Genomic DNA, 11,380 nt, shown 5'->3' with positions numbered 1-11,380 from the left:
CTCTCAAGGTTGTCTAAACTGGGAAGCTCAGAGTTCCCTCTACACAGAAATGTGCCGTCTTGCTTTGATGCAACAAAGGCCTTCAAAGGTGTTTCTTTAACCAGGATAGAACCCTTGAGATATACATCTCGTTTCAATAGGGTCCTGGAAGACAGCATCAGGAAGGCATCACAAGTAATTATAAAATATACCGGGCTGTATTCATAAAGCACTAGTGTGCCTGTAAACGTGTAAATACTGGCTTACTAAAGCTTTATCTCTTATCTCTTTAGGGAGGAAACATTCTATACAAGTGCCTCTTAGTTTTAGTTTTTAAGGTGTTGTGTATATTTTTGTTTTTTATAACACTTTACAGCAGGTGTAGAAATTTTTTTTTTGTGCCAACCATGTCCAATTCTGTCACATTCTGTATCCAATCAATTCCATATTATGGGTTCATAAACTTAGAAGAAAGAGAAAAACAACAACACCAATAATAATAATAATAATAATAATAATAATAATAATAATAATAATAATAATAATAATAATAATAATTTGAACATTCAATTGTACAATTTGGATCAAATCCATTATTTGCAGCAAGACATTTCAAGAGAATTCTGATGATACCTGCTGATCTTAAAATGACCAGGTTTTTGATTGATCTAAACAGTGGTGAACCTAAGAACTGCCGTCCCTTAACTCAATATCCTGCTAGTGTTTTCCACCAGGGGTAATGTATCAACATCACTGACTACATTAAAATTACAGTGGAATTTTGAGGCAGGTTTACACATTTCAGAAAAGCTGGTTTCATTAACTCTGGTATTCTCTGCAATGCTTTTACATAAGATTGATGTTCTCCACCTCCTGCTAATGTACTGTATCTAGCAGTGGAGCAGCGCAGTATATATCCCAAAGCACAGCGTCCCTGGCACTGTAATGCCTTGAACAGCACAGTCCTGCTTCCCAGTTTTCTGTTACAGACTGAATGACCCCTGTTTTTGTACTCCTATCCTCTCCATCTACACAGACTGGATCTCAAAGAATAGAATGCTATCACTAGATCTATCGAAGAACCTTCCCACTAGCCACACAATCCACATTGCATTGTTATTCCTGTCCGTAGGGAGAAACATAATGTAACCGATGAGTCACAAAATCATTTTCCAGTTTTATACAAAAAAATCTAAGCATCCGTGCCGCCTTCAACCTGCTTGCCACTCGCTTTGCTAAGAATAGAAAAGCTAGAATGCTACTGTCACTATACTGCTGCATTGCAACAATCAAAGGTTGGAAATGTCATCTACCAACTCTGGTGTAGCCCAGGTGAGCAAAACAAGCATTAAAGTGGCAATGTCTGATGTACAGTTTTGAATGAACACACATTACGGCAAGCCTGTATGTTCATTTTAAAAAGTATCTGGTTAGTTAAGAACGGGAATGAAGGCATTGATGCGACTCCCCATGGGCAGTGTGGATTGCGTTGCTAGTGGGAAGGCTCTTTCATAGATCTAGTGATAGTATTCCATTCTTTATGATGTGCAGATGGAGGATAGAGTACAAAAAACAGAGGTCATTTAGTCTATAGCACAAAAGTGGGAAACAACAGGGCTGTGCTTTTCAAGGTATTGCACTGCGTTTTGGCGAGAGTCATTATTCAAATTCCATCATGATAGCCATTAGTAACATTAAAAAGTGAATTACCACGACCCATTATTACCCAATGTATGCACATGTAAAAAAAAACGTTTCACATACAAACAGATTCCTTTATATATCCCCAGATTATGATACCCTCAATAGCGTGTTGAAGTACTGTATGTCCAAATTACGTTTCATCATAAATGAGTGTCTCTCTAGATATACGACATGTCCAGGGAGCCCAAAACATTCTGGTGCCCCATTCTCTCTTACGACTTTCTACAGTTTAGCATCATTGATAACTTTTTAAAGAAACTGCTGCATGAGCACCTACGAACTGCTCTGATTGTGTGTGTGATGATTTTAAGTTCATGGTGTGAAGATTTTAAGTTTTTGTCTTGAAACAGTCGTGTGTAAATGGGTTGTTGGCTTTTTCTCAATGGAGACTTTCCCTGGTTAAAAAAGATATAAATAAAACTAGTATTGTACCAAGTGTATAAAGAATAAGAGACTTGCACAACAGGTAAGCTTTATGGAATGATTCTGTAGGCTACAATCCCCTAACTGACAGTAAGTTGGTCTATGTTTCATTGTCATGTCACATGAATTCAATACTGATAGCACTAGCCGAGTCGGAAATCAGCACAGACAGTTTTGCTGCAGCATGATCCACCGCCGGTCTAGGGTTGCTGGCTTTAGTTGTCCTTGAGACTTGAGTACAGCCTTAGGTAGCTCTATCGGATTATATTCAGGAATCCTCCAAGGCAATAACTGTTAGCTCATCCAGTATCTTACCTACCTAAATAGGGTTTGGCAAGTTTTTCAATGTAGGATCTGAAATCATGAACCAAACAGACTTTCTCCACAAGGCAGGACATGATGAACCAGGATATTGTGATGCTGTGCTTCTGTCATTTGTCTATTCATCTTTGCCAGATCTCAAAGTGGTTGAAAAACAGCTACAGCCCATGGTAGAAGCTGCCCTGTTTCCAGCTCTTATAATCTCTGGGAAACAGCAACCTTTCTGCCTCTTCTTGTTTGGTGCTAGTGGCTGTTGACTGAAATCCAGACGCCAGGCTATGATCACAGACTAACACCCTTAACACTGGGGTTTATTCACTTGAGGCTGCACATTACAATAAGTTGTAAGTGCACATACTGTATGGAGCATGTCTGAAGAGTATTAAAACACAATGGGGGTTGACTTGTCATGGTTTCCAAACCAATATAGAAGAATGAGGTCCAAAAGCAGTTGAAACAGTTTCTAAAGTCTGTTTCACTTTGTTTTTTAATTGCATTCATCTTTTAAATTCCTTTATGAGGAAATGTCACAGTTGTCTTAACTGATGTGTTCTTTTTGTTGTTTCAGTTCACTTTGTGTATCATTTATACTCAGAGAATCTTAAAGATAAAGATGAACTTATGTATATTAATGAATCCTACACATGTGGTGTTTCTTACATCCACTAGGGGCAGTGTGTTGCAGGGGCACAGGCTACACACTTGTGTGCCAGCTGCACTTGGAGAGAGGACATATTTGAGGATGTGATGTCTGAAACAGAAATGGTATACAAAGTGAATGTAAAGAACAACAAGAACACACTAGTTAACCTTTACTGCCCAGGGTATGTTCCCATACCCATTTAATGCATATTCTCAGTGTCAGGTATATTGGACACTGGGCAGCAAAGGGTTAAGATAATAAAGCTGTGATATTTCATATTCATACCTATACCAGATGTTTGCTGGGAGAGTGTTGGTCACCACTTCTCAAAACTGACCTCTAGACTAATAGAAGTTCATCAGATTACATTGCTCAGCATGACACTTCCGTTGTAAATGACACCAGCTGTAACCGACTCTTCTTGCCTATTGAATGTTAACAAATTGGAAGCTTTATTATACTGCACTGAAAGAATCAATCTCATGAACAGGTGCTGCACTTGAAAACCAGTGAGAAATCACGCTGGTTTATCAATCTGGTATTGAAAAATAAAAAATAATGCTGGCTCAACTTGTGATCCTCTGATACCTTTCAGTATCACAATTCACTGCATGTCTTACTCCAGGAAAGTCCCTGTATACTTTCCTAAATTAGAAATCGTACTTCTTATCCTCTTTATCCTCCTGGCTTACAGGTGTTGACCTTGAAAGGCTCTGAAATGGCCTCTGCCATGGAGCAGATCACGCAGCGCGTTGAATACCGAGGCTGCGGTTCACTCCTCCGCTGTGTGTTTTGCCTCCTCATATTCTGTTTTTGTATTTGTCTGGTCCTCCTGTGGGTTTCATTTTGGTTCAGTGGTCTTGGGCAAAGTCCCTTTAGTCGAGGTTAACGAACTCTAAACAATACCTGAAGCCCTCTGGGTTTGACCCAAAAGCCCAGAAATGTATCCAAGGAAAGGAATACTGACACTGAGTAAATTACTTAATGCCATCACTCCCTATAACCCTAGAGCTCAGGGTCTTTCCATACTTTCTGACATGTTCTTGGGTTTAGCAGGCTTCATGTTCGACTGATGCATTGATGCCATGTGTTATAGAAATGTTACAGAAAATAGAACTGACTCGACATAATGTACTGGCATTTTGTTCTCCCATAACCTTGCATGCCTTGCTAAAGATAAGGAACCGCAAGATGCCTACACTGCAGCTGCGGCTGTGAGAAAAAAGGATGAGCCAGACGTGTCTTTTTGCACGTATACCCAAACCACCCATCCTTTTTATCTGCTTGCTTAGTTTTATGCCAAGTATGCATAGTTATAAGTTTTCTCTTATATGCTAATACCTGAATCATCATTGGCTAACCCTCTGCCTTGCTGACAATTTTAAGGTATATAAGAAACTGATCCAACTCTGTATGTTGGAACACTGCTCGATGATTATCTAGCACCCTGTGTGCTGAGAGTGTTCTCAGTTTGCAAACTTAAGAAATAAAGGCCTGTGTGTTTGGAACTCGCAGTCTCTCTTCCTTTATTAGAATTTCCACGACAATTCTTGGCGACCCAGGTGGGACGGCTAGCTCCGTTTTCCGATTGCTCCCGGGGACTTTGAGGTTAACCGTGCACGGGGGCTGCTTAGGAGTGGCTCAGGGAACCACACTCTGAAATAGTTTCGGAGGTGAAGGACCCGCCTTGAACCCGGCTGGGAGCATCGGTGGACGGATACGCCGTACCGAACAAAGACAAAGGGTGAGACTGGTTTTCCTCATACATAAAATAGACCAATTGGTTCAGGTTCTGGGAACCTGATAAAACCCGTTCTGGGAACGGGCTGCGCAGAAAGAGTTCTGGGAACTCTATTGTCTAGAGGACAAAAAGATAGACCACGTGGTTCAGGTTCTGGGAACCTGATAAAACCCGTTCTGGGAACGGGCTGCGCAGAAAGAGTTCTGGGAACTCTATTGTCTAGAGGACAAAAAGATAGACCACGTGGTTCAGGTTCTGGGAACCTGATAAAACCCGTTCTGGGAACGGGCTGCGCAGAAAAGTTCTGGGAACTTTGTTGTCTAAGACATAGAAATCCTGATCCGGAAACAGGTAAATTAAGTGATTCGACTGATCTATGAATAATACTAATAAGTAATTACAAATGAAACTAGTTAAAAAGATATCGTATGAAATACCAAATATGGAACTAAAAATAACAATTGAAAAAATTAAATGCACAGTTTTAAAAAAAAAAAAAAAAAAAAAAAAAAGGTCATACTACTAGTGTAGTTGATCAATATACCAAGTGCACTGTTGGATGGTCAATTAAGAAAAGTAATTTTTCTGTGCAGGTGGTGCAAATAAAAATAGGCAGTGATATAGTGTGGACGACAGATAACCGTGTGAATGAGTGAGTGAATGAGTGTTATCTGATAATTGTGTGTGTGCGCGTGTGGGTTTGATTACAATGAGGTCAAGTAATAGTAAAAAGGAGGTCTGTCTCCCGGACGCGCTGGTTGGACCGGGACGAACGATGGCTGATAAATGGGGTCGCGGTGTTGTAGACCAGGTTGTTCTGTGGCATAAAATAGCTGATTTTCCACTAAAAGCAACCCAGAGTGAAAGCAAGTTACAAGAATGTAGAGAAAAGTTAGAGTTTGAGAAGACAAAGAAAGAGAAAAAGACTGGGATGGTTATAGGAAATGAGAACGAGAAGCAGAAAGACAAACAGCATTGCAGGCTAAAAGCATAATGGTAAAAGCAAGTCAGAAAGATAGTACTGAGGAAGTGAAAAAAAAAGACAGAGAAACAGAGATTACGATGAGGAAAGGGACTGCTCCCCCCCCCGTATTGTGTTCCTGTTTCCACAGCCCCTGCTCCTGCTCCTCGGCCCGACCGGCCCGTCCAGGTCCATCAACAGCCTCCGCCCACAGCAGAGAGTCCGCTGCCCGCACCTCCGCCTCTGATATCCACCCCAAGCAACCCGACAGGTTTCCAAGGCGGTTCCCGGTGGACTTGGTCCCCTTGGTCGCCCCCTGGACTGAGCTTCTTATCATCGCCAGAATCCCCTGAGACATCAGGATCTTCCAGCACGCTCACTACACGGTTGGGACCAAAAGGCAATCTGAACAACGCCATTATCATGGCCCCCCTGACAGCGTACTGGCTGCCAGAGGTCCTGATTCAGCGCACCTGGAGACAAGATGAGATTAAACACATTGCTAAAGACTTGCCCGACCCTAAGGATGCAGTTCAGTTCAGCGAGCAGATGACCCGTCTTGAGCGTCAATACAAACCCTCTGCCGCTGAAATAGGGCACATTATGCGATGCAAATTAAAGCTTCGCTGGGAGGACATCGAAGATACTTTTGACAAAAATCTGACGTGGAAACCGGCAGGGGATGGAGAATATCAACCGCAGTTTGAACAGTTGCTGGACAGATTGAAATGACAATACCCTACTAAAACCGATTGGGATGCTATACATAGAGCACACAGCACTCCAAAGAGTCTCTAGAGGAATATAGACAAAGATTGGAGACGTGCTTTCGCAAACACAGCGGACTCCGACCAGGCACCGATGAATACAACAGTCTTTTAAAAGCAGCCATAATAAACGGACTCGTACCTGCCCTCAATAAACAGGTACGGATGACATGCATTGGATGGGAGACGGCTCCCCTCATTACATTGCAAGCACGCTGAAAGACAACAACAGAAGCAAGAGAGCAATCAAAAGACAAAAGCTGAAAAAGAAGGAGTTAAATTGCAAGCAGCTCAGCTGGCTTATTATCAGGGCAAAGGACCAACCCGAGGCGGATACCAACGCGGACGGGGCGGACGGGGGGTAGGGGGGAGCGGAGGCGGTGGCAACAGAAACTTCCACAACCAGGATAAAGACACTAGTTGCTATAATTGTGGCCAGGAAGGACATTTTGCTAGAGAGTGTCAGAGACAGCAGCAGCAACAACAACAAACCAACGAGAGTAACTGGCAGAGCGCTCCCCCACCGCAAGTATCACTATACAAACTGAAACCAGAATGAAACGAGGCAGGGACAGCTGACACCAAAACAGCGAACAAGCAGTACGTGCTAACTTTTTCTAAACCTCAAGAAGCCCCCACCGTTGATCTCTTCGTGAATGGTGAGTCATTTGAATTCTTAATTGATACTGGTGCTGCAATGTTTGTCATAAATGCTAGAACTATGCATAACCCAATGATATCAAATGAATCAGTAAAAACAGTGGGAGCCTCGGGAGTAGTATTGAGGGAGAAAATTATGATGCCTTTACCCGTACATATGAAGGGAAAACGTTTATGCATCGGTTTATTTTCTCAGAATGCTGCCCTTGCAACCTAGCGGGACGAGATCTACTATGTAAATTCAATTGTGAAATTAAATGTGAACAAAGCGGAGTTACCGTCTCGTGTCCCTTGATGATGGCCCAAATGATTGAGACCGGTAGTTGGTTCTATTCATGGGATATACAAAACGGAGGTGAATAAATTGAGGAATTATTTAAATTGGCTCGACAACATTGGGGTCATGAAACTGGGTTTATATCACCTTATGCCTTACATTGCACTGCCCTGTACTCACCTTTATCAAGAGATTATGAATTTGAGAGAGAGTGGTTAGCACAACCTCCATCTAACGAAACAATTACGTGCAGCGCCTTGTATATAGGTTTACGCTTTTGTGTTGCAGCCATTAAACTAAATAGCGATCAGTTTTTACTTTACCACACAACTGACTCTGTGCCACGTATAAGCATAGCAAAAACCGATGATGTAGAGTGGAAAGATACTGGTGTCTGGCTTAAGTCTGTGTTGCAGGTGACTGACTGGCAAATTGAAGACGGGTTCAAATTCTCCCCCAGTGCTCGCGCTGTTTGCGCTCCTTTCTTTTGGGTCACGCCTGTCCAACGGGGAATCCATGGGGCAGAGAACCGAGATGCGCCCCCTGAGGAAGCACTGGGAGGCACGTTTTCACCCTTGCTGATCGGCCTCCCCGATTCTCTATGGGCAAAAGATAAGTATGATATTGGCCTTATGAAAGGGGCAGAGCCCCTAACAGTCACACCAAAAAGCACACACCGGCCTAGCCGTGCCCAGTATCCTCTCAGCAAGGAAGCACAGGAAGGCATTGCTCCTGTGCATGCATCTTTGGTCTCTAGAGGAGCTATCGTGCCCTGCCCAGACTCGCCTTGCAACACCCCGATTCTCCCGGTCCGCAAAGCCTCGGGAGAATGGCGATTTGTCCAGACCTCAGGTTAGTAAATGACGCGATACATGCAAGGGCCCCTATTGTGCCAAACCCAGTTACTGTTTTGTCAGCTGTTCCCCCTGGTGGAAGCAAACTCATACAGTATGTGGATGATTTGCTTTTGTGTTCTAAAACTCAGCACGCATGCGAAACTGATGCAAGAGCTCTTTTAGAGTACCTAGCTTGTAATGGCCATAAGGTATAAAAAAAAAAGCTGCAGCTCGTGTCACCATCTATAAAATACTTGGGACACGATATTACACCGGAAGGCAGGAAATTGGGCCTGGAGCATGTCACTGCAATTCTGACACTGCCCCAGCCTGCCACAAAAAAAAATAAAAAAAAATAAAACACATGATGACGTTGCTAGGTATGGCTGGCTACTGTAGAGCTTGGATTCCAGATTATGCTGCAGTAACTCAGCCCCTAGCTGACTTGATACATGGCCATAAGATGACTATGAAAGACACAATTGACTGGACTCCTGACGGACTAACTGCCCTCAAAAAACTTAAACAACTCTTGTCCTCTCCGCCCTGTCTTGGGTTACCCGATCACTCTAAACCTTTTAACCTGTTTGTTTGTAAAAAGGGAGGATTCATGTCAGCAGTACTGACACAAGAGCATGGGGGAAAACAACGTCCTGTGGCTTTTTACTCTAAGCGCCTTGGTAACGTAGCCTGAGGGCTAGTCTGTTGCTTGAGAGCGGTGGCCACCGCCACTGAAGCTGTGCTGGCTAGTGCTGACCTAGTTGCAATGTGCCCTCTAACTGTACATGTTCCTCATGCAGTACATGCTCTCATTTCACAGGCCAAGACAGCACATCTGACTCCAGCTCGTCTATTACATTACCAGAATGTATTAATGACCATGTCACATGTTGTGGTAAAACGCTGTACTGTGCTTAACCCTTCTACACTTCTTCCTACAGAAGCCGAGAGCCTCACGATGGAGAGCCTCACGATGGAGAGCCTCACGATTGCACCACCTTAGTAGAACAGGTCTGCAAGCCACGACCCAATCTTACTGATGTGCCCCTATTGAACGCTGCTGTATGTAAATGCCAGGCACACACTAACGCTTCTGATTCTGTCTCTCAAGGGAATGCTGTTGCAGATGCTGCTGCTAAAGCAGTGGCCGCATCAACTCAGGCCCCTGTGCTCCAAATGGTGTCATTACCTGCCTTAACTGAATATGTATTTTCTTTACAGGATGTAGCTGACTTACAACACAGTGTGGGACCTGCCGAGATAGCTCTGTGGAAAAACAAATGCTCTTATGATTCTACTCATAAGATTTGGCGAGGACCCACTGGGTTGCCTGCCCTTCCCCGTTCATGTTTCCCTTATGTAGCTAAGTTGGCACACGGCCAAGACCATGTGTCAAAGGGAGGGGTGGTGAATGTTGTTAACAATTTTTGGTTTGCTCCAGGTTTTTCTACATATGCTAACCAATTTTGTGCTAAATGTGTGATTTGTATGACCAATAATGTAGGCCGCAGCACGCCCATGTCCGTATCAGCTCATCCGAGGCCGGAGGGCCCCTTGAACATGTCATGATGGATTTTAATGAATTAACACCTTGCCAAGGTTACAAGTACTGCCTTGTGATAATTGATGCTTTTTCTAAATGGATTGAAGCATTCCCCTGCAGACATGCCACAGCTATGGCAGTAGTAAAAAGCCTGATGAGAGAGATTATACCCCGATGGGGTCTGCCACCTAAATTGACATCTGACAATGGTTCTCATTTTGCGAACAGTGTGGTACAGAACATTTCTGAAAGCCTACAAATTGATTTACGCACACACTGTAGCTACCACCCCGCAAGCGGAGGCTTGGTGGAGAGAGCGAACCAAACAATAAAAACTAAACTAACTAAGCTCATGGCTGAAACAGGGCTCTCCTGGGTTACAGTATTGCCATTGGCCCTGATGTACATGCGTGGACGCACGCACAGTACTACAGGGCTAGCACCTCATGAAGTGTTAACGGGACGCCCAATGCGGATGCTGAACACACCTTTTCCTCAAAATAGGCTCACCCTAATGGGATGTGAGGATGAAATGGTAAAATATTGTGCTGCTCTTAACAATGTTCTGAAGTTTATTTTTCCCAGGGTAAAAGCTGCTCTAACCGAACCGAAGGAACCGAAGGCTCCACAAGCTCCTGCCAGGGGACTGGGTGATCATCAAAGACCTCCGGAAGCATTGGCATCAACAACGCTGGACAGGTCCGTTCCAGGTGCTCCTGACAACGCAGACAGCGGTGAAAGTCGCTGAACGATCAACCTGTATCCACGCAAGCCATTGCGGAAAAGTGCCCTATAGCCCGAAGGAAGATGTATCGCCCCCTGGAACAACGTAGACGGCTCGGATGGCCTTGGGGACAGTCAGCTTTGGACCCCCAGAGTCCTGACTTATTTTTCTTGGCAGCATATTAACTGTGTTTCTCATCTGGCTCTTAACTGAACTAAAAGATAATAAAAAAGAGCCAGATACTACAAACCACAGCTACGCTGAAAATCGCACAGAACTCAGAACAAAAACAACATTGCACACATGGAGTGTAGAACATGATTGAAAACATGCGGACAATGGTTGGTGGGAAATGCTCAACCATACTGTACGGAACACTTTGAACATTACTGACACTGGTTTATATATGATGTAGTGATATTGTTGTTGTTTTTGCTTATCATAACTTGTGTGAAAAAGTTATGTACTAAAACTGTTGACACTGTTTTAAACATGCCCCTGCTTACTAATGATGACCAGTGTAATGATTCAAATGATGACCCTTTCAACAAAATGGCAGATGACCTGATGAGTTAAGATAGTGGGGAAAATCTGCAAGCGGGATACGTTGGGTCGTCACTTTGTTCATATTACACTACATGTTAAACTTTGTAAATCTCGCTTTAACTTGTACTATTGTGTGTGTTTGAATCCATTTTCTGAATAAGGTTGAGACAAAGTCTCAAAAGGGAGGGAATGTTATAGAAATGTTACAGAAAATAGAACTGACTCGACATAATGTACTGGCATTTTGTTCTCCCA

This window comes from Acipenser ruthenus, chromosome 4 (assembly GCF_902713425.1).
Source record: "Acipenser ruthenus chromosome 4, fAciRut3.2 maternal haplotype, whole genome shotgun sequence".
Taxonomy (NCBI): domain Eukaryota; kingdom Metazoa; phylum Chordata; class Actinopteri; order Acipenseriformes; family Acipenseridae; genus Acipenser; species Acipenser ruthenus.
The sequence above is the reverse complement of the archived record's forward strand: the minus strand, read 5'-3'. Positions refer to the sequence as shown.